A 26,767-nucleotide genomic window follows, 5' to 3' on the forward strand; every position below is an offset into this window, starting at 1 on the left:
CATTTTTGATGCCTATTTGTAACACCATATATCCATCATTACGTAGAAAAGAGTAGTTAAATAATGTGATAATAGGAACCTATAAGTAACTAGTAATACAAATCCAAAAACTTCTAATCTAAACAACTACGTATATCATGTTAGTATTCGTACAAATGAGTACTCCATAGTGCTTATAATACCAAAATTAAAGTAGGCGCCAGAGGGTGGCCCCTCGTATCACAAGGCAATATATCCACAAGGCAATATATCCACAAGGCAATAAACGACTATTTTTTTTTAATTTTTTTAAAAAATTGGTCATTGGGCCATCAGCATTTTTGATGAAATAAAAATGTTAGTAGCTGATGTCCGATTTGCGAACGTCTATGCTAGCGATGATGCAACATCCGAAAACCAACAAAATGGAGGCTATTTTCTTTTTTGTCATCGTCAATTGTAAAAATACAAGTAATATATATGATAGTACTATTAAGGCAAAACACATCCTTAAGTTCTTATACTTTAATTATTTATTTTAGTAGGTCCTTATACAATTTTTTCATTTTAATTAGTCCTTGTATTTTTATATTCGGTATATTTCAATCCTTATTTAACGGAACGTTAACTTTTCCGTTAAAAGTAACACATCATATATTAATTATTTAAATATATTACATATAATATCCTAATTGGAAAATATAAACATACTCCGGATTGTGCCTATTCATCTCAATGAGTCACTGTTTCCACTTTCCAGTAAAACTAGTGAATCCCCAGCGCGTTGCGCTGTTGACAACATTCCGTGTCAAATCTTTTTGTATACAACGTCCAAATATGTATTCATAATTTGGGAGTACTAAATTATTCGAAACAAAGACAGTACAATATTTGAGAACACAATATTTATGAATAAATATTTTCTTATAAATCAATAAGAACAACAAAATCCCTCTACAAATACAACATTCACTCTTTATAATAATGACAAATATTTATTTCAAAGAAAATTAATATAAACCTTAAATTATTCACAATCTTCAGTACTCTAAAACAAAATATATACAGAAATACCAAAAATAAATCATACCAACAATGTCAATAGAAAAGCACGCGATATTAATATGATCTTGTACAATAATTTATATTTATACATACTGTACTTCATATTAATATTACCAGTTATAGTGTTAAAAATACAAAATCATATTATTATATAATTTGCAAACAAAAACTACAATTTTTTCTATGTTAATTGATAAACGAATCTTTCCAACAAACCCTCAAAAATTATTGCGAAAAATTATAAAATAATATGCAAATTAGGAGATAAATTCGGCAAAACATAGAAAACAAAAATCACAACAACATCAAATGCAATATTATACTTGAACGATGCAAAAGTAATAGTTAATAACTTTACATCTATTAATAATAGTATTAATTAGTTACGTATTCATCTATTATCGTATTAGCAAATTACATATTCATCTAATTATAATATTATTTAATTACTAAATTATCAATAGAAAACAATACGTATGTGGAGAACAATATATATTAAAATACTTCTCACCTAGCATTCAATAAAGGCAACAACCATTTCTATCTTCCACAATTACTCCTCTTCTTCCTTCTTCCATATTCTCTTTGTAAATCTCAAACATTCAAGTGGTCAAAAAATGTCTATGCAACCAGAGCAGAGATACTCGGAAGATAACATCGCAAGATTCACCACGATAATTTCATCCGATGAACAATCACAAATGGTATGTATTGAAATTTGCTTATTACTTTTAACTTCTTTTTTTTTGAAATAACATTCCTTGTATCATCAACATTCAAATAGACAATTTTATTTATGTTAAATAATACTCCCTACAACAGATCTTTCCAGAAAAATTTCAAGAGAAATACCAAGTTGAGATAGGCCCAATATGCGAGCTTAAAAACAGATTTAATAACTACTGGATAGTAGCAATCAAACAACTTGAAAACAGAAAAATGTGCTTGGACAATGGATAGCAGAAATTCCACAAAGATAACCACTTGAGAGCAGGAGATATCTTGACTTTTGATCTGATTTCACCAAATTGTTTCTATGTGGAAATATATGATGGAACTACGCAATGCGCTAAGGAATACCAACCAGAATGGGGTAAGAAATTACAATAAATTCAACTTTGTTAATATACATTTTAATATTCCATGTTTTAATCATTACTTTATAGAAGGAGCTATCGTCATGATAGACAGACCATCATCTTCAGAAGTCATTGTTTCACCTTCCTTCAAATCAACCATGACAACATCAAATCACAAAAAATTGGTAAGAATTTACATTTTTATTTCATAAATATATTTAATAATCATTGAGTATATTGATTTATAAACTAAACAATTGAAATTGATAAATTAATGTAATTAACATTATAGCACATACCAATACAATTCTGGAGGACACATGTGATGAACAAAGATGTTGAAGTCGCAATCTTTGAATTCCAAGGGAGAAAGTGACAAACATATTTGAAGACCACTAAAGATAGAGTCACAGTATCAACAGGATGGTCAAATTTCTTCCATGAAAACTCATTCCACACTGGAATGAAATTGAGTTTTCAGTTGATAAGGAATACCCCTACCATCAAGTTCAAAGTTACTATGGCTGAGGTAAAGATAAATAGTCTATAATTCATGTATTTCTTTGATTGATAAATAAAAAAAATAATCTTCCACTATATGTTATGCAGCAATCTCCATTAATCATTACAAAATACAATGTTTAAGATTTTAATTTTTTATTGTAGTATTAAATAAATATTTAATAGCAACATTAGTAAGAGGAAAACATACCTTACTAACTCCATTTTATAATTAACCTCATTATCAATATCATAAATAAAAACTTTTGAAGACTATCATTATATCTTTTGCAGTGACGACGGTGACAAAATACAATGCTTTGGAGAATTGCTGATCAAGTAAGTGGATTTCAAAAACTGTAATTTGTGCAACAAACAATATGTATTTTTAATTGATTATGTATTAACTACTCTACCAGCAGAAGACAATATACAGTATGCACTCATCAATTAGCATATATTTTGTATTATATCTATGGTGCAATTATTAATGACACAAAGTTTACTACGAATATAAACATCTAAATTACATAAATATATCATGAATTATGTTAAACTAAATAAATAATAGTGCAGAAACCGGGATAAATACATATCTTGCAAATTACATATAAATGCAAAAAACATTTGTTAAATTTCGATAATATAGTGATATAGAAATATTTATCAAATGGTAATGGTATAGAGATAACCTACACCCTAAATTCTCGGTTTTAAGGAGAAATTTAGGATGAAGTCACTTATTTAACCAATATTTATGCACCATCCGTTGTTATTAAGTTTTAACCAATAAAATAGATTTATGCTTTTATATTTATTACTATCAATACACTATTATACCTTATTTGACTATTATAGTATGATATTACTTTCTTGTATTAGATACTATTTTCATATAGTTAAACATAAATAGCTAGTATAATATTAAATCCATCGAAATTACTTCAAAATTGTTGTGAGTAAAGTATACAATTAATATTACTACTACTATTCATCCAATTATTCAAAGTATATAAATTAAATGTAAACATAAATATAAATATAAATAACATGCAATGCATACAAAAACATACAACATACACAAAACAAAACAATTGAACTACATTGAAAACATAACAATCAATCTAAAATGAATCGACAAATATTAATGACAAAAACTTTTTAAATACATAAACATATAATTATTTAATAATTTATATAGTAGATGAACATATATTTACTTATTTAATATGACACTGAATATTATGCATATCATCACAAGAATTCAATCCTTTTTTACCTTACAATAATAAAATAGAATCTGTAATTTTATTAGCAATATTATTGGTGACATCATACAAAAATATCAGATTTTACTAAAAAATATCTATAATTATATTGCAGAATAGTTTTCTAAATTTTTTTTTTCGACCTTTAATGTAACCAAATAATACATTAAAACTCTAAACTCCAAAAATATATCTCATACATACACGCATAAAACAATACTATATATCATAGATTCAATCACTGCAATAAATATTAGAGTATAAATGACTAACATAAATGTATTATCATCGAATCTGTTATAACTTTTGTTACATATAAACATACTATATGAGCCACAACGCCAAAACTTCCATCTTAGACCACAATGATAATCCAACATCTACAACATCTCAAAACCAAAGAGCTAAACATATACTCATACGAAATAATTAATAATTAGTTAAACACTCATACTATTAAACACAAACATCTTAGAATTATGACAAACAAAAATTACACAAACAATGAAAATAATTTACATCATCAAAGTTTGAAATATCAAGGTTCAATAGTAACCTTGAACGTGATGTACGGATCTGGTAAGAGCATAAAAGTAACTATGCTCCCAATTTCCAAACCATTTTCATCATAGAAAATTCTCCAACTACTATGCAAAATTATCAAATCATCATCACATTCTGTTACTTTCATAGAAAAATATCGCAAACCACACGTAAGAACAACTTGATGAATTTCTTCATCGCTTTCAGGTAGATGTTGTCTCCAAAATGAAAATGGTAGTTCCTACATTTGAAAAACAAAATATCGATATAATATTCAAATTAAAATTTTTAATCATACATAAAACAATCGAAACAACCAAAATATGTTAATCTAAGAGATTTACTTTGATAAAAAAAACATATTTTTTATAAACAAATATATAAAACGAAATATATTATTAATAAACTATTAGAAACATACCTTACTCATAAATAATACTATTACTAATAAAGAGTAATATATTATAGTAATAAAGAGTATCATACAGCATAAAAAATTACCAATTCATAACGCTTTTCTTCTTGTATGACTACACTAAAAGAAGGTCTATGCAAACGGCTCTGAAGGAATGCTGAACTTTGTAAAATACCTATAATTACACCAATAAGATTCAATTATTAAATATAATTAAACATTATACATATTTAAATTGAAATCAACTTATAAGTAGTTAAAATAATTACTTGGTAATCTTGGTGCAGGTTTGATCAAGCCATAACTCGCGTAGATATCAGCCATGAACAACCCACCACCTTTATACTCCAAAGTTATTGTGTCATCCACTACAACGTTATTCTCAGTAATAAAATTCTTCCATCCATATAACAAAAAATAACATCTGTGACGAAAATAAACTTCAACTTCCCATTGGAATTGAGTGGAAAACATCATTATTTTACACGCTCTAGGTATTAAGCACGAATCACTTCTTAGAAAATTAGGAGGCAGTACCTATTAAAATAAAAAAATAATAAAAAAAATATCAAATAATTATTTCAATAAACAATATTTTGATAAATGGCATTATAATCAGATAATGGAATCCTAATTTTAAGATCTTACTAATGTATTTAAATTGAAATTCCTGTCCACACGAAGGCAGATCTTCGACTGAAAATCAAAGGTATGGCTTGAAGAAGATTCCCCATCAGAAGTTGACATTTTATACTACAAAAAATCAGACTTTATTATCCAAACAATTACAAACTTAAAATAGTACTACTACAATATCCATTAAAAGTATGAGTACTTCAAATATTTAAGAGTTTTTTCGTATAAAATTTATTATAAGAAATCACTCTGAAATACTACCAAGTTTTGTAAAGAATACAAAATTTTCTTACACAAACAATTACAAACTTAAAATAGTACTACTACAATATCCATTAAAAATCTGAATACTTCAAATATTTAAGCGTTTTTTCGTATAAAATTTATTATAAGAAATCACTTGGAAATACTACCAATTTTTGTAAAGAATACAAAATTTTCTTCCTCAAGCAAAACAATACAAATTTTTACCTCTGTTTGCTTTTCTTTGCGTCGAAACTGAAAATCTTCTAAGAAATGTTTTTCACTATTAACAGAGAAAGGAAAAGCAGAAAATAAATCGGCAAGAGCACAACTATACTTTTTAAAGTAGACACAGTTACCAATAATTTTAAATAACACACATGAAATCAATAGAGAGAGTAAATCAATAAATTAAAACAAACAAAGACAAAATACAATAAAGAAGAATATTTTACAACAAATATTTAGTTAAAGTATTTTTACACGGATGAATTATAAATAAGTAATTTACATTTAATATAAATTTGAAAATCAATCTTAAATGTCCACACAGTAAATTATGTCTAGGGTAGCATAAAACGTATATTTCTTCGTATAATTCAATATACACGCTTCTCTATATATCTCTATAATTAATAGTACTCCTAGTAACAAAACATACAATTTTGTCTTGAAAACAATGAATAATTTCTGAACCTACAAAAGAAAATAACAGTTAATTATTACATCTATAAATATAGAACCCTATGTATACCACTAATTATATCACCCCGACTCTCTATTTACTCAATGATGACACGTTCAATCCAATAAATATTATATGCACCTCTGGTAGTAGAAATTAAATTACTTGGAACGACAGAAGTACTACTAATAACATTAAATTATAATTATAAATGCAAATCTTATTGTATGCATCTTGTAATCAAAAATAAAATTACATTAGTATTAAATTAAGGGTAAACAACCAATAAATAATTAACTTTGATCAAAATATGACTTATCCACAAAGATTAAAATCAACTAATTAAATCACAAATTTCAGTTTTCTACTTTATAGTACATAAATAAAATTATAGGTGCAAAACTTGAATTATACATACATTTTTTTTTATAATTTGAACCTCAACTAAATAATACGTAATCTCAGTTAAACTTTAAGTTCAAATAAAGTTTAACTCAAAATTTAAATTTTACACAAATCTAATTCATGACCAAGTTCTTATATATATATTGAAAACAATCAAAGTAAAATAAAAAGACTGCTAGCTCTTGTAAAAGATATTGAAAAGAAAAAATATTTACAATGATGGCAAAAACTGACCGCATGTCATTTCACAACTAATCACATCGTATAAAAAGAACTCCTACTATTTAATAGTAATATACTACTTATACTTCATATTGCTACCAAAAAAATATTTGTTCAACATACAATGTCAAATTATACACACCCAGACATTTCGAGAGCTAATCGCCCGTGCTATGGCTGGATTGAAGATGGAGCAACATACAATCCTGAAGACTTCATTACTTTAACACCACAATCAAGCAAATGGGAACAAAAATCAAACCAAAAATCACAAGAAAAAAATAAAATGAAGGCAGTATATGAAGATGAAGATGAGGACTCTGAAGAGATAACACGGTAAGAATTTAAATATTTAAGAAAAAAATTTATTACAATATTACTTCATTCATGTTTAACATCATCTGTTTAAATATATTCGAAATTTCATATCAACATATAAAACCTGACATTTGTTATTTTGAATATTATAGCACAGCCAAAGTTTCTTCTGAAACAATAGCAATACTATGCAAATGGAGACCAACTTTCCACAAAGTGTACAACCCTTCCAGACATGCAAAAATGATGGTAAGAATTGTTTGCTTTACAATTTATACATTTCATCTGCAACAAATATTTTAATTATGTCATGATTATCGCGAGTAAAACTTTAATATTTATTCATGTTACATAAATATCAACAAATATTTTTTAGCAATATTACTTGTGACATCATACAAAATATCAGCTTTTACTAAAAAATATCTATAATTATATTGCAGAATAATTTTCTAATTTTTTTTTCAACCTTTAATGTAACCAAACTATTACTTAACCGTTACATTAACTTTAATCATACATTTGATCTAAATAATCATCGTTTAATTTAAAATGATGTCTGCATTGTCAATGATCATTATATTATTGTAATAGGTAATTGAAATAGCGATTTAATTACTTATATAACTTTTATATGTCACTTGTATATCACATGCATTTCCACAACAATTTGAAGATATGTACGGAAATATAATACCAGAAAAATGCATCCTAAAAATTTCTCCAAATTCAGAATGGAAAATTCACTTAGAAAAAGTGAAAAAATGCCACCATACCAGAACTTATCTATCAATGGGTTGGAAGAAATTTTTGGTTGATAACAACATTGGAATTCCTACTTTATTGACTTTCATATATGTTGGTGAGGATACATTCATAATACATTTCTCTGAAAACAATGGTATTCGGATGAAGGTTAATTTCCCTAAAGGTGCGATTCTTTTTAATCATTGTTCTATTCTATATCCTTATCCAATTAATTAATGATAATCTTACTTATAATTGTATATATACTAACATGAACTATCTTGCTGCAGATTTTACACAACCATCAAATGAAGTAACTAAAAACATTGGAAAATCCAATGATGGCACCACAACAACAGAAAAGAAAGACATTGTTCCATCATCACAGTCTAGAGTACCTCGGAAAACATCTCGTCCCAAATATCTTGCAGATTACGTATGAATGATTCAACAACTTCAGTATATTAAACTTTCTTCGGATTATTGTAACTATACTATGGATTTATATTTAACTTGTTACATTGCCTATTTTGCTAATTATTTTTGCCTAAAATAAATACACATAATAATGACAATTACTCTACTACTGAAATCAATTACGACTTTGTCGCCAATTGATAACTACTGATAAAATCCAAAAAAAAATTCATATCTCATCGGATATAGTAAAATGTGATCAATCTCAATAAAACAAATCTTCCCTGAATTCACGCATAGTCAAAACTGACATATATCTATATAAGATATTATCAATATATACTACGATATCAAATATTTATTAGTATAAATTTATTCATTCATCCAATCAAAATAAAAATTAACAAAATACAAAAAATCATCATCGCTTCAAATTATTGTAACTATATTATGTATATATATTTAACTTGTTGCATTGGATATTTTGCTAATTATTTTAGTAGTAGTATATGATTTGCTAAATAAAATATGAATTACATTTATATATATTGTTTAAAATATTATTATTTTTCATAATAAAATTATTACCACCATTACAAATCAAATATGGAGTACTATATATTCAAAATTTTCCAAATACATATATCTTAACTTTAAACCTAAATTTATGTTCCGTAAATAAACAATACAAGTCCATTCAATGTTGAAAATTAACCAAATCTAAAACAAATCTACATATAATGATGACACCTACTACACAAATCCATTATGACCCTACGACATACTGACTACACTTTCACATCAATATTAACAAAATCCAAAATATATTTTCATTGCTAGTCGGTGATATACGCAATCCATAACCTCAAGAAAATACATCTTCCCAAAATACATGCATTGTCAAAATTGATTTGTACCTATGTAAAATAACATCAATGCATGCTACGAAAAATATACAGTATATACTATAAATTTAATCATTCATAAAATCAAAATATACAAGCATTTATTCTTGATTCAAAAACCTGAGTTAAAATATCTCTGAATAAAACAAAAAAACAAAACTAAATAATATCGGAAATGAAAAACAAAACAAAAAGAACAAAACCTGAGTTAAAATATCTCTGGATAAAACAAAACTCTGATTTTAAGTTAAACAAATATAGGAACTGAAAAATTAATAACATAGAGAAAAAAGTACTCCTAGGAATCACTCCACGTCTCTATCCATCACAGAATAATTGTCACTCTTTTCCATTTCAGTTCATCCTAAAATTATTGTCATAGTTTTTACCATAAAAACTCCCTCCGCACCACTTAAAATGAAACATTTGGGAATCCACACAGAATTTTATGTAGTGTTGTTCTGTGAGTTGATGAGGAGAGAGTAAAGTAAGAGAGATGCAAAAGTAGAGATAGAATTGTTTCCATTTTAGGAAAGAGTAATGATAAACAACCAAATTTTGTACAACCAAAATAAGATTATATTAGTAATTTTGATGTGTTATGATAAACAACCAAATTTTGTACAACCAAAATAAGATTATATTAGTAATTTTGATGTGTTAATTAAATATTAAAATAATAAATATATTTAGTTAACAAATTAAAAACACGTTTCATTTTTAATGGGACAAACAAAAAAGGAAAACGTTTCATTTTTAATGGGACAGAGGGAGTAATAAATAGGTCACACAGTCCACTAACTTTTATAACTAACTTCTCGTTATATTTCTTAAAGGATAAGAATGAGAGTGACAATTATTGTACGACATACAAGAGCATTACGTAAAAATAACTGGATGTTTTATTCCTTTATTTTAAAAAGGGAAATAACTTTTAATAGAATGTGAATTGCAACCATATAGTAAGGTAATCTACTAAGGTAATTCTTTTATTTTGGAACATGAATAACTTTTACAATCATATATTAAAATGGAATATGAATAACTTTTAAAAAACATTACGTAAATTAAGGTAATTCTTTTATTTTGTCAAAATATAACTCACTAAACAATTTCGAGATATTTACTAATAATAACATCAAATGAATTTAAAAAATATAATTATATATATTTGCAATCCTATATTAAATAAGATTTGAAAACAAAAACCCTATTTTCAAAATTCAGAATATTCACATACTCATTACATCATCCCTGTTAATCTATTAACATTCCCAACCAATCAAACTATTCACATTACCAACCAATCGTTTCAAATTACACAACTCTCATTCCCCTCTTAAAACTTCTCTGAAAGAAAACAACTACAGATTCAAAATGTCTACTTCAAGCCAAACATCATCAACAAACACAAGCTTGGGAGTAAAATGAAAATTCTGCATACATAGATACACGACACTCGAACGAAATACCATGGGAATATTCAAAACCAGTTTCTATTGTTCTATTAAACTGTAAAAACCAATTCATTACTTTCTTAATTAACTAAAACAAATTTGTTAAACTTTTACAGAAACTACCTACAGAATTTGCAGACTGCAACATTCCAACCGACAACAAAATAGCAATGGATTCAACTCCAATTCAATGGGAAATCGAAGCCCATTATAATCACAATCACAATCATTATGTCTTAACAAATGGTTGGAAAGAATTTCTTGATGATAATAAAGTTAGAGAAGAAGATAGTTTAGTTCTAGTATACAACGACAATGGAGTATTCAAAGTTGATATCTTTGACACAAGTGGAAGTATCAAGAGTCCACCCACCATCCCAGGTAATATATTCTTAAACTAAAACTAAACAAAAATTTTATTGAAGAAATATTATTTCTAATAAGTTAACAAATATTTGATTTATATTGAAAATTCTCAGGTATATTGCTGTATGAAGATTACTATTTGAATTACCAAGGAAGACCTTCTTTCAGTGTGATAATTCAGGAAAACAACAAATATAAATTGGTAACTTCCTAACCTTATATTTCTAATAGTATTATTTATTAACCGAGCTAAATCTACAGAAATATTTTTTTTTAATATACTCACTCAATTTTATATAATATTATTAAATTTATTTATTGAAGGAACTTCTGTACTCATTCTGGACAAAACAACTCAGCCAAGAAGAAAACCAAAAGGTATTTCTCACAATCAATGGACATCATTATGCAATGAGGCTAACAAAAATTGGATGCCGCATGTTTTTCACTAATGGATGGAGAATCTTTTACGAAGAAAATAAGTTGAGAATGGGTAAAAGTTGTCACTTTTTGGATATTGGAAGATCCATACATTGTTCTCAGAGTTGCTATTCAACCATAAGGACAGGTAGCAAAATTTTTTATACATTTTATATAAAAATATATGATATTCCATCATGATACTAAAGTTATCATCATTCTTTAACAAATTACTAACATTGTATTTTTCTTTTGCATTCAGGTACCTACTCCTAAAATCAACAGCTTTGCTTCTCTTTTTGGTTAATTTGAGTAAATATTTTGTAATAGTAAACATTAAACTGAAACAATTTATTTTGCGCAGCTCTACTTTATCATATGTATATATGATTATAAACAAATCCATGCAACATCTAAGCTTTCAATCATTTTGGACTACTGCAATTTAACTTTTAAGTTGAATATATAATCAAATATTATACTATAAATCAATATTAGTATATTATTTCAACATATCCAACATTTTTTACATATACATATGATATTCAAAATTAATTATTGATATTAATTTATAAAATCAAAATATTTTAATAGTAACATATCTTTGAATTCATAGTAAGAAATATTTAGCAGTACCGTATCTTTCAACAAATCTAGATTTCAATTATGAATAAGACAAATAATCGACACACGCAATAATCAACTCATACTAAAATCAAACAAAATACTTTAATCATATTTTGTATCAATAAACATTAAATTGAAACAATTTATTTTGAGCACCTCTACTTTATCATATGTATCTATGATAATGATAAACACGTCCATGCAACATTAGAGCTTTCAATCATTTTGGACTACTGAAATTTAACTTTAACTTGAATATATAATCAAATATTATACTATAAATCAAAGTTGGATATATTATTTCAATATATCCAACATTTTTTACATATACCTTTGATATTCAAAATTAATTATTAACATTAGTTTATAAAATCACAATATTTTAATAGTAACATATCTTTCAATTCATAGAAAGAAATCTTTAGCAGTACCATATCTTTCAACAAATCTATATTTAAATTATGAATCAGACAAATAACCAACAAACGCAATAATCAACTTATACTAAAATCAAACAAAATACTTTAATGATATGATATATTTCCACAGAATTATATCCATGACACATGGCTTTCAACACTATAGAAACCAAATAAATAAACACAGCAATCGATACATATGTAAATGTTAAGGATAACCACCAAAGTAATGATATCACTCTAACAAAATCATTAATTATCAACAAAGACAAAATAGATACAAATATATTATACATTACGAAATACTTCTTTGGATACAACATTGTCGGTAACATCAGAATGCTCCTCTTCTCTTCCAACTATTAATATTTTTAACCCACTGCGACTTGTAACTCTTGAGATAGCAACATAAAATTGCCCATGAGTAAACACAGGATTTTTCAAAAGCAGACCAACATGAGATAAAGACTGTCCCTGACTTTTATTAATTGTCATTGCATAAGACACAATCAATGGAAATTGTCGACGTTGAAACTTAAAAGGCAACTTTAAATCAGAAGAACTGAGAGACAACCGTGGTAACAACACTAAATGGCCTGCAGAACGACCAGAGAGCACTTTTGCTTCCAAAACATGACTTCCAAGTCTAGTAATCACCAATCTAGTACCGTTGCACAATCCAGAATCATGATCAATATTTCTCAATAACATCACAGGAGTACCAATCTTAAGATGTAATTCATGATTTGGTAAACCAGAACAACGTATACCATTCAATAATTCTGGAGTGTGAACCTCCTCAAAAACACCCGGACGTGAATCAGATCCAACTACACTGTCAGCACTTAAATCTCTTAAAAATAAGAACTTTTTAAATTTCTATTTTAGGCATGGACCCCACGTCTTACTTTACCCATTTTTCTTTTCATCTCTCTTACTTTATCAATTATATTCTCCCTCCGTCCCATAGAAATAGACAATTTGAGATCGGCACGGATTTTAATGAATAATTGGTAAAATAAGGGAGAAAGAGAAAAAATAGTTGAAATTATGTAGTGGATTGTGGACCCATAAATGATAAATGAAAAAGGAGAAATTTTTTTCCTTAAATGGATATGGACTGTTTCTATGGGACGGATGAAAAAGGAAATATGTCATATTTCTATGGGACGGATGGAGTATTAAAATCATGACGTTTCAAAAAATTTCCATTTTCAATGACGGAGGTAGTAGATAATTTATTTAAATTTTGAAAATTTTAATTATTTTAATAATAGAAAGGATAATTTTTTTTAACTAAATTATGAACTGAAAAGATAAAAAAAATAAATACATTAGACGCAAAATACTTTACAAAGAACATTGAGAAATGATTAAAACAATAGATTAAATGTATTTGAAGAAAATTTATCCATTAGAGAAAATGGCTATAAATGCTCAAAATAGTTATGAATCGTAAGATCATTATTACTAAGCATAAAGATCAGAATATTAAATGTTATACAAAAGGTTAAAATAGGTATACAGTAATATAGAATAAGATCAGACCATTACTACCAAATGCTCGAAGTAGTAAGACAACATAAGATCAGAACATTTAATTCAATATCAATGCACCGTAGGGGCTCCAATGACGTTACTTCGTTACATCCGAAAATTGCTTCACATTGTTAGAAGACTTTCAAAAATTCAACCACTGATTTTTCTATTTTTTTATTGGGACTTCTCGATGTAGATTCAATGATTTAATTTAATGGAGATTACATAATTGAAGACGAAAAAAGAATTGCAATGACATGAGACGGGAGCAAAGCGACGAATTAGAAGCAAGAAAGAGATTACAATTGTGAGAATGAAAATAATAATCAAAGTGCGATTTCTACCATAGACGTGGTTATATATATTTTTATACAATAAAATAAAAATATATCTTCTAGATCTTGAAATCTTACTTTTCCTAATGTCCTTTTATTTGTAAGAGATCTTATTGATTATTGGGAATGAAAGAATTTTCTGCTAGTAATCAATTAATTTACGTTTAACATAACGGTAAATAATTTGGTAGATGGATATCAATTTAATCTTAATACCGTACCCCTCATTAATATCCCAAAAATTAAGGAAAGCCAACAATAAGTTAAGATATACAAATAAAGTATGATGTATAGATTCACACAGTCCATAATTTGGGTGGACCATCCTATTTATTCATCCACCTAAAGTTAGATCATGGAATTAATCCTATCCATTAGATAATATTAATCCAGTGATTCTCACACATGTCACATTTGATTTAATTTATTATGGTTTGTGATTATATTTAATGCAAAAACAATATAATTGTCAATTAGAGTTAATGTATGTAAAAGAAATTGATATGGTGACAAATGCGCATAATACTTGGGATGTCAGTGTAAATCCCATGGATTAACTTGAATTTCCAGCTAATTTAGAAGATTAGGACTGAAAAATTACTCCAATAGAAAATCGGGCTAAATAAAGGGCCATGTCGTTCTGACTGGCCGATCATGGTTATAAATTTTATTAATTTGTTTTATTCATATAATCTTCTTCTTCTTTTTTTTTTTTGTCTCGTTTCCATTTTTGTATATATTGAGGTGGATGGTATGAATATATAAGTCAATCATGCCAAGAAATATAGACTACCAACAATACTCATGTGTGAGCAGTAGATTCGGCCCGATTAATGACAAATTTCACCGATATTCTTAAGACCAGACAAACAAAGAAATCCAAGTATCATATAAATATCATTAATTAATATAAAAATAATTATATTTTATCTGAATATTATTTCCTAATTTCTACCACCGGAATAGAATTTACGTGGTCTACTTTGACCAATCATCATTTCTTAGAGACTTGACTTCGGTGGCCCAGTAATTTTTTTTTTTTTTTTAATCTACACTGAAATTAATTACTTCAATTAATTAACAGGAGTATATAAACTAATCTATATATGTCGTAATCAGGGACCCAAAACTTCAGTTCTGAGGGCCCGGGAATTTTGACGCTTGCTGTTGTGGAGGAATTTTTAGCCATAGGAATAGGTGTTGGAAATATTGTTCATTAGTTTCTTTCACACATTTTTAATTAATTTGATATTATATATTAATGCAGCTAGTTAATTTAATTGTAATTATATATTAATGCAGCTAGGAGATAATTATTTTGTTGGGCTGCGGAGAATTAATTATTTGGGCCGAGGTTATTTATTTGTTTACTTGGGCCAGATCATGTAAAAAGGAATAAGGGAGTTCTCCGCGAATAAAATTGAAGTCCAAGTAAGGAATTCAGATTCAGAAAATTAAACGAACAAAGTGGGCTTTTCGAACTAAAGTATTTTCAAGAGCTTTCAACTTAAGAGCATCATTTTAACTTTTAAGTGACGAAATTCCTTTTGAGTGTGATTGATAATTTTATTCTACGATAATGTGATATATGCGCTTAAAGTGAAAATGATTCTCATGTGTTGCAATATATAACTTTTTGAGTAGTTGTAAATTACTCGACTTTGTTGATACGATGTGATATGATGCTCGACCTTGATAGAAAAATGATTTACGGTTCAAATACGTTTTATGAGAAAAAAATAAAGTTAAACTTATAAACTACATTTTGATTTAAGTTTTCTCTAATTACCAATTCACAGTGATTCGAATATCTTCATTTTTTTGGCAAAGTGATTCCATATCTTTGTTTTCGTATATTATACAATATATTCCTTCAAGAAAGTACGTACTATAAACGATTAAACCACATAGTAACCATATTAATATGCCCTAATATCTTCCATTAAATTATGGGAAGTTGTTATAAATATGTTATAGTACAAGTTTTCTTTAATCACTGCAATCACCAATTCACGGTGATTCACATATCTTTGTTTATATGGTACAAGCCATACTATCTTAAGCCCTATTCTTCCGCCGCCATTAGTGTAATTAGTATCTTCCCCTTTTTTGCCCTATAATTATCACCCATTAAATCTTAATAAGTTGATTTAAACCGCTTGTAATCCAATGTACATTTATCTTTTCACTTGTTAATATAAGTTTTCTCTAATCATCAATTCACTGTGATTCACGGTACACCATGCATAAATTGGTCTCGTTCTTAGCTAAAACTGTTATAATTAATTTTTTTTTTCAGTCCCATACTTAACTAATTTTGCATTAAAATATGGAACATCCAAAGCCTCTATTTTTAAGAAACTCAGGAATACATAAGAAAAAGTGTTATAATTTCATAGTCACCATCTTATATGGACAAGCAGGATAATAATGATATAACAAATATTCAAAACATATTAAATGGGAACAAATAATATGATTATTATTGCGAATGATGAAGACCTCTTACATAAAGAAAATAGTTATACGTTCTTGTAAACCCTAACACCTGTTAAGTGTAGAACAATTATGCAATGGCATAACAACCGTTCATTGCAATACCACACATACCCTCTTTGGCGCCTACATTTCTCTGAAGTCTGAAATATCCATTCTCTCCAAATTCCACTCCCCATGAATTCTTGATCAACCAATACTTAACTCCATCTTCACTTTCTCCATAACCAACTACAGCAACTCCGTGATTTAAATTAGTTCCACACTCCCCTGTATAAACCCCAGACCTATAAAACTGGAAGACACTGCCGTCCATAAGAACCGCGACAGGTTGGTTAGCTACTGCTGCTAACAATGCTGCCTCATCATTATCAGGGATACACTCATAGCCAGTTATCTTGGGGAAAATAGATGATGGTTTGTTTCCCTCACATACTCCTTGAATTGCAGTGTAAGGATAGTCGGCACTAGATGCAAGACCCCCGTTTTTTACAACAAATTCAAAAGCAAGATTCATTCTTCCACCCGTACAATCTGCATGGTCGTAGTTACAGTCCAAAATATGTTGCTCTGATAATGTAGTTAGCTTGCCTGATCGGATGGCTACTGTGCCTTCTATGGATGCAACAGCTGCGAATGCCCAACAACTTCCTGTCCAAATGTAACATACTATTCATTAACTCAGTGTTCAGATTTTGAGCTTATATTTAAATGTGTGCAATTTCATCTTAAGGGAATGAGCTATATGAAAAGAAAGTATAAAAAGACTGAATGTTCACTAATAAGACCGAAATGAAGGAAAACACCTCCGATGAAAAAAAAATCAACATGACTAAAGAAAATAATGTACACTACAAAATATTTAAAATATACTTTCTCCGTCTCACTAAAAGTGAAACATTTGATTTTCGGCAAGTGATTTTATATAGTTTTATCAGTAAAGAAAATAAATACTAAAGAAAAGAAATACTAAAATAGATATATATAGTGTTGTTTTTAGTTTAAAAATTGTATACAATCAAAAAGAAAAACATGCCAATGTTATGTTAATGGGAAGGATGTAGAAATATTAATGGAAAATAACTGTTTTTACCCCTGTTGGTCAAAGAGGACGCGCTGACTAGTTGATTTTGTCCAACACAAACACATGACACACATATAAAGGATATTGTTGAAATAAAAATAATAAAATTATGAGCACTTCACCAATTATATTTGCAAGTGTAAAGTCCAGTGCAGTAACTAAAATTGTAATTGAATTCTAATTAAGGTTCTCATAATTATCCCAACATATATTAAAATATACTATTGTACAGTTGTTATAAATAATAGATCATAGAGTTAGAGAGCTAACCACATCCTCCTTGAGACTTTACAGCTGTAACAGCATTGTGATCTCTCCAGTCGAGACTAGGCGGTATATCTTTCATATCTTTGTATTCAAAAGATGATTGATTCGATGATTGTCTCTTGAATAATGGCTTGGAACTTCTTGCATACTTAGCCAAGAACTCTTCATTCATTAGATCTGCAAATTTATTTATCTCAAGTTTGTACGAGTGTTTACCTTCTTGATTATGCTTCTCAATGTGTTGCACATTATCTTTAAATATCTTATACCTTACCACCTTTACTTCCTCATTCTCATAGGAGACTCCATGTTCAGCCATCCATTTCTCATGTTTTATAGACATGCTTTCCTCGCTATAAGACAGTGATGATGATGCATGATAAAAATATGTAGCAAAAATAAACATAACAACTGCATAATAACCATTTTTATTGGAAGACATGACTAGATTAATTGTTTTGAGAAAGGTTTAGTTGTGAGAAAGGTTGGTTGTATAGCGTATATATAGTTATACAATATTACAATGTTCCTCATATATAGTCACTATTTACTTAAAATTAAATGTGGATTCGTTTATTTTAAGAAATTTATTTAGGGTATCAATTACGTTGAGTTACCATAAACATGAATCGTTTTTAAATGTAATTAATGCTATATTCAATTTCATAATAACCTCAATTAATTTTTAACATCATATTTACCTATTAATTAACTTGCATTACTTTTTGATCGTTTGTAATTGTTAAGTATATGTATGCCTATTAATCTTTTTAAATAACAATTGTAAACCGTTGACTCGGCCCTAATTTTTGTAATTAGTAGTACTATTTGATTTAATCTTTTCTTAAATCATGGGAAGTTAATGTAATTATGCAGTCCATGGATAGATCTATTGATATACAAGTTTCCTTTAAACTAATTCATGTTGATTTCCATCTCTTTGTTTACATGGTATGAGTATCAACCATACTAAACCCTATTATTCTGTCAGCATACCTTAATTATTGGCCTATTATTAGTATTTGATTGATATTTTCTATAATAATATACTTCTTATACCATCTTCAAGGGTACACTAAAACTTAAAATAGGATAAGTATTTAGCTCCAATAGTATTCAAAAACCAATCCTATTTTTGGTTTTTGAGAAAAAAATACCTATATTTAGGTTTACACTAAACCAAAACTTAAAAAATTCTCAAATTTTGTGAGTAAAAAAAGCATAATATAGAGAATATTCTTTTAAGTTTGAATTTAGTGTAAATGGTTGGAGTAAAATCAATATTTAGTGTGAGATTTACACTAAAATGGGTTTGAGTTTAGTGGAATGGTTGGAGATGCTCTTAGCTTTTGTGATTTGTGAACGTTCCATCCAAATTGGTTACTCTTCTTTAGCAAAGATTTAAATTCATTCTTTCCATTTCAAAGCTTGATGAGAATTCGATAATTTTGACGTGAACCTAATCGCATTAAATTGGGCCCGTCCCCATTAAGTTGATTAACAGAATCACTTAAGGGCTTCTTGGTATGATAGAATGGAACGGTGGAATGGAATGTGATTCGAAATGTGATTCCTACTTCCATTCTATTCATTTGCTTGGTGTGCTGGAATGAATGAGTGAATGGATGAAAATGCAAAGGAAATCCAAGGAAATTGTCATTCCATTCCAACCTCCATTCCATTCCACCCTCATTCCATTTCATCATACCAAGCATGCCAGTTGTAGTTAAAGTTAAACAAAAAAACATATACATAATTAAAAAAAATTTATACATAATAAACAAAAATAGAAATGTCGGGGTTTGCGATTCGCTCGTGGCTGGAGAGTCGTTGTCGTGCTCCATTTATCTTGAATAGAAATGAGAGTAGAGAGAGAAACTTGTTAATACAAGTGATGCAAATGAAAATAAATTGCAACGAGTCGTATATATAGAGTTTTGAAAAAAAAAAAGAAAAAAAAATCGCTAGTCCATTCACTAGTCCGTTGGAGCCCACAATAGCGGACTAGCGCCATATCCGACGGACGAGAGGTCGTCCGTCGCGCTAGTCCATCAACCGCAGCCGGTCACAATAGGGGACTAGCGCGCGGACTAGTGGCTAGTCCGCGTGCTAGTCCACTATTGTGGATGCTTTGAATACCTAACTTCTAAATCGAAACAAAGTTCATCTTCCGAGATTGATTAGACACCCAATTTTAATCCCTACTATGAGTTTAATCCATGTTGCTTGTATTAGTAGGTTATGAATTTACAGTGAAAGATCATTAATTGAAATCCATATATGCTTTGATTTTCTCAAATGGAATTGCTAATTCTATTAATTAGTCGAAGACAAATTACAAAGTGCAGAGCGAGAATTAAAAATTGATAAGCAGATATAGACATCTAGCGATAATTAAAGTAAAATTTATAACGAAACAATTAAAGACAAAACTCCACTTTAATTCATACAAAAATTACACAATAAGTTACTACAATACAAGCAAACATAAACTCTAATGAAACAATTAAAGACAAAATTGATAAGCAGATATAGACATCTAGAGATAATTAAAGTAAAATTTATAACGAAACAATTAAAGACAAAACCCCACTTTAATTCATACGAAAATTACACAAGTTACTACAATACAAGCAAACATAAACTCTAACATGGCCTAATAGTAAGATAGCTTCTACAGTACCCTAAATAGTAAATAGGCAAGATAAACACACCATCAGCAGCTATGGGGGGTCAATCGAACACCGCCAGTAAGCACTACAGGCGGCTACGGGAGGCAAACGAGTACTGCCGGCGGAAGAAACACGCCACAACCAAGTGCTATGTGCTCGGCAATTGGCACATAAAGCTTAAGGCTAAGCGCCTCAAGCTTTATGGCCTTGCAGAGACACAAGGCTGCCACCTCAGAGTCACCTAGGGCGTCCACGACTGCACAACAGTCATGGGCCGCCCAGTGGCCAAACCCAAGGTGGGTCGGCCACTCAACGCATGCCCCAATCTCCAAGGGGCATGCGTCTGAGGGTGGTGGCAGTGGAAGCAAGATGAAGGATGGAGGCAGAGCAGATGGGCTCGGAGGGCACTTAGGTCGCGGCGGCGGAAGCAATACATTACTCCACGGAAAGAGAAAAAAATTACTATATATGGAAAAAGTATGGATATGACTCCATTTCTTAAGATGCCAACCTTTCGTAATAAAATATTTCACTGCCCAATATCTCCAAACGAGATTGATGGATTTCGCGGCATGCCTCAAAAGCAAATATGAGTTTAACCTTATACCTATGTTACTGTGCGAATTTCTAGTCATCGTGCGAATTTCAAGCCATTCTTTCACAGATGTAGTGCGTATTAAATACCAATAAATTATTCAATTGTTAGGGTTTAGCCTTATATTTATGGTATGTCAGATTGACTTCTCAGCTCGATTTGCAAATACCGTACGAATTTCAAGTTATTTTAACACATAATGTTTTCGGCTTTATGTCCTGATCGCGTATCACATCTTAATCGGCTGCGGCGTCATTAAATTAAACCTACAATGATAGAATAAAGTTTATACTCCGTGTTTATTTTGAAATAAACTAAAGTTTGATTACTAATTAATTTAATATATCTATATCAATATCATAGTTTAATAACATTTCTGAAATTAACATAACTAATTAAATTTTGATTAAACTAAGACTTGAATTACTCCATCAATTAAAGAGATATTCGCATGTGATTTTTTTACCACAACAAGTAGGCTTTGAAATATAGTACAACACATTTATTAATGACACGTGGAAGGAGTATATGAGATGCATTGCGCTGAATTCGACAAGTCATCCATCTTGCGGTAGGCTGAAGAAATTAGATGGTATATTAAAGTTCCAATGCAAGCATTTTGAGTAATTAACGTATATGTAATATTTTGAAATACTAGTATTTGTATGGAATATTTTGAAATACTAGTATTATGCATGGATATCATTGGAACTCTTACCCAATGATTTATACACTGTATCCATATTCAATAAATTTGCGGGGCCGCACAATCTTGAAATAATCAAACTGTACATGTAATACAACATACATTAAAACGACAACATATTTGCATGGGTGTAACTTGTACTAGTCAACAAAATATCTTTTTAAACCCAAAGTGTTTACCAATTTGTAGTAGTACAATGTTAATTCCCTGAGCACCAAATCAAATCAAATCAAAATAAATATATAATGTGGCAGCTTGTTTAACCAAATCCACCGTACAATTAAAGTCGTTTACAATATGAATATTCACCAACTTTGAAAGTATGAAACCTCCGAACCCTTAATCACAATTCATTGGTTATCACATAATGTTGACCACATCAAATTAATGTAGACATAAAATCTACAGGAGGTAGTCTTGCACGCTGCAGAGAATTAATAATGACATTGGCAACTATAGCCTATAGAATAAATTCTTGCAGATTAATAAATTTCAAATATCCTTTTCTTCTGTAATTTTTTTAAAAAAAAATGTGTTTGACATAATTAAATGGTACTACTCCGAGACAGGTAGTTGGCATAGAATGTCAGGTTATGCAATGATATGTATACATTAATTTTGTACTCCATTAAACATCATCTTACTTTTATGCCTTGATATTGGAACTCATGCCCAATGATTTAATTAGATATCCTAACAAATTATAGATGTCAGTCTTGTTAATTCGCACATACTCCACTATAATTCATATTTCGTATATATAATGAAATATGCATTGGGTCATTTTATGAAATTATATTTCATGTAATGATCCAATAACTTTTTCTACTAATGTTTTTAGTGTATTTAGAGTCAAGCCAAACTGAATCAATCAATAGGATTTACCAATTTTCTTACCCTATCGAATTGGGGTCTTTGATAATGAATCCACTATAAGAGTAAACTCTATTGGGGCTTCGATAATGTCACGACCACAACTCCCTAGTGCTAGTGAGCGTAGCTATTTCGCGACTAAACAATTCTCAGTAATCAAGGGACAACAATAAAAAGGATGAAATCACTTAAATCAATAGTATCAAAGGCATATGGGTACATAGTCAAAACGTGTTCAGAGTATCAAGACTAAGTTCATAGCTTTCTAGCACACAACTCTATATTGCAGCGGAAGAGTCCAAGACAAAATAGCACGTATGAAGACATGCTACTTTGGGTTACCTAACTACTTATTTAAAAGTCTTGTCCCAACACCTTCGCCTCCTCGTACACGTTCAACCTGCACATTTGAAAATAACATGCAGGGCTGAGTATTTGATATACTCAGTGGGCACATTGCCAAAAACAGTTCTATTTTAAATTGTCAATGCCACAGTTAAGTGATCACGGGGTTTTACTTAAAAGTCCCGAGTCACTAAATACTTTTCCTTTAGTAAAGATTTTGATTGCGCAATCACATAACATGGATATACCATATCTAAAACTGATGTGAACTGGGAATGTGGCCACATTCCACGACGGTCACTGGACCGGCCAACTCCTTTGTTAGCTCACGGTCCCCTCATGTGTACACTAGTCCGAGTAGGGTTTGCGGCCCTACTGGGACCCGAATTCGATTTAACTTAAATTGGCATAGCCAAGCAGATAGGTAATCATAAAACAAAACATGGCATGACAATATACTTGAGCAAAGAATCACATTTTCATACTGAAATCACGTTTTGAAAGAATGCCCACCTCAAAAGCTAAAGCTCTTTCCGTAATTTCCTTAACTTGGCCTTAGACGACGTTCGAAGACGTCCCTTTAGGAAATAAAATGATACTTAATTAGATTTTTGAGATATCCATTAAGCTTAAACATGAATGCATCCTAAGTGCGTGATCGTTTTATTCCTTTTCCTTAATTCAAGAGAAGTCCTTGAGCACTAAATAAATCTTGCGATTTAGTTTGGTGTGGAGGTCTACCAATTATTCGTTTAACGAAAGAGCGTTACCTCCTATATATTTTGTTCAAGCACTAAAATAGACTCGAGGTCTATTCATCGTTTAGCGCATAAAATTCTGAAACAAAAAGTATTTATTCGTGCACTTAAATTAAGGTCCGGAAATTTAACTTAGCTTCGTGGAAATATTTAGCGGACCAATAATTAATTAATCAACGACATAGGAGAGCCCATGATTTAATTAAATTCTTAGCCTATGCTTTTATTTTAGTTGGTGGCCCAACTCCATAATTAACTTCTAAAAACAAGGCAGCCCATTTCTAACATTTCCTAAGTCCATATTTATTTTTAATAGAGAGGCCCAACAAGTTTAGAAGAGGCAGGCCCAACAAGTTTCTCATATCCATCGGTCTTCTTCTTCTATATTCATTTCTCAAAAACAAAATTCCCCCAAATCAAAATCCTTAACTTCGGAAGAGAAATAGCGGCGCCTCTCCCTCACGCCTCTCTTTTCTCCGGCGAAATCGCCGTTTCTCTGCATCGCCGGAGCATCACCGGTCCCGTCCTCTCTCTCCGTTTCACACAACTTTTCCAATTTTCCCTAATTTCACATTCTTAAATTCCTAATTTAGAAAACACAGCAACGGCTTCTTCCCTCTTCTTTTCTCGGCGATTCGCCGGCTTCGTCTCCTCCATCTCAACTCTCGGTCACCGCACTGATATCTTCTCTTTCGTGGTGGAGTCACGGCGGAGCGAATTCACCGGTGGGGCTGAGGCGTCGCCTCGAAGCTCGCGGTCTAGCGGCCTCGTCCCGCTGCGTCGATCGGTCAGCTGGTCCTCAAGGCGGAGCCGCCGTGCAGGGGTGCACGTGGCTGTCACGCCGCTTCGTTCTTTCCGTCGAGTTCTCCGGTGAGCAGCGACTCTGGCCCACTCTCGACGTCCCTTCGACGGCGTCAACGCCATCGCCATTTCACGCTGCTGCTCCGGCAGCGCCTCCTCCGTAGTCGACTTTTCGGAGCTCCGTCGTTGCCGAACAGCCCTTCGGCCTAAGCTAAGTTCTAATTCTTTTATTCCAATCTATTTCTCCTCATTTACTCGTTCGATTCCGAGCTTATTTGGTGATGTTTTGATGGCTGGAAGGGAAAATCTTATTTGTGTTCGTTGCTGGGGTATTTGCATTTGATAAACATATGTTCTTGTCCTAGATTTCTTTCATCTTTTAGCATATTATTAGTGAAAAGGCTTAGGCAGCAGCTTGTGAGATTTTAAGTTCTTGAAATTGTTTGTCCCGGTGGAGTCCCGCATAATAGCTACTGATTTTGGCCTATGAGGCAGACTATGGTTTTCCTTACACTACTTGTTATGATTCTGGATTTAGTGTAGTTAACACTTGTGCTACTAAGTTCTTGAACTATGTTGTGATTGTTCTAAACATGATGCAAGATAAGGTGTTGGGGTGTTGAGGTGTTTACCTTAGTTTGGTGATTTCCTTTTTGCTTGTTGGCTGCCCTCCTTGCTGTTGTTGGAAGGAGATTCCTAAACCTTAAGCTCACAATAGCCTTTCTTGCTCCTTCTCACTCTCAACTTACCACTCTAATGCTAGAGAATTTCGAAATATGAGGAAAGAGTAGTGTTGTGGTATGTGGTGTGGCTTATATAGGCAGAGATGTGTACTCGTGTAGCCTTAAATGGGGCTGTTGTAATTCTTTGTTATTTTCCTGCATCAAATCTCCCTTTTCTTTGATTCTTGCAGTAGCTTTAACAGAATTTGGTGGTATACTAAGGAGGTAAGGACTATGCATTTATGTTATTTGTAGTACTAGGTACTTGGCTGTTTACTTCATCTTGTTCTCATATGGCCACCTAATGACCGGTACATAAACATGTCAGGTGCTGCCATATGGTGTGAAGGATTAAAGAATTTGACTTGCCCTCTTTGGTGAATTTTTGGTCTCCTATTATCAAAGTAGGGTTGTTTCTTTTCTCCTAATAGTAGCTCCTTAGTTTCCCTTGTTTCTTTGCAATTAACACTTGTTTTTATCTTGTAGGAGGAAGAAACAATTTTGGCTGCCACTTAGTTGCCTCGGAGAGTGGGCTCGCTGCCCTGGGCCCGGTGGCCGATCAGATACGGGCCGCGACTTTCGGCCCGGAAGAAGAGGCCCGATGCCATTTGTTCCATGCACATTTTATCTTTTTAGTTGTTCATTTTATTGCCTATGTAACGCTATTCGAAAATTCATGATATTCTACAATGTAAATTTCCAATTTCTTAGTTCAATTGATTACTTAGCTTTTACTTGTAACTAAAAGTTTTAAAAAAAATTCACAACAAAAGTTCGAGTTTCATTAATTCTTCATGAACGGGGAACTTCACATCCTTAGTTCGATATTAAAATGGCGAGGGAAAAGAAAAGTAAGG

At 30.5% G+C, this 26,767-nt stretch overlaps 1 long non-coding RNA gene and 1 pseudogene across 1 annotated transcript; one reads left to right on the forward strand and one right to left on the reverse strand.

Annotated features, from left to right (window-relative positions):
- Positions 1-17,157: 17,157 nt before the first annotated feature.
- On the reverse strand, positions 17,158-18,757 carry LOC125210131 (KDEL-tailed cysteine endopeptidase CEP1 pseudogene; annotated as a pseudogene).
- Positions 18,758-24,794: 6,037 nt separating this feature from the next.
- LOC125187172 (uncharacterized) lies at positions 24,795-26,432 on the forward strand. The gene is made up of 3 exons (XR_007170576.2): positions 24,795-26,135; positions 26,239-26,314; positions 26,397-26,432. It is a non-coding gene; the product is annotated as an uncharacterized LOC125187172 (long non-coding RNA).
- The last annotated feature ends 335 nt before the right edge of the window (positions 26,433-26,767 follow it).

Source organism: Salvia hispanica, chromosome 3, assembly GCF_029641045.1.
Source record: "Salvia hispanica isolate PSC_SH4W2 chromosome 3, Shi_PSC_v1, whole genome shotgun sequence".
Taxonomy (NCBI): Eukaryota; Viridiplantae; Streptophyta; class Magnoliopsida; order Lamiales; family Lamiaceae; genus Salvia; species Salvia hispanica.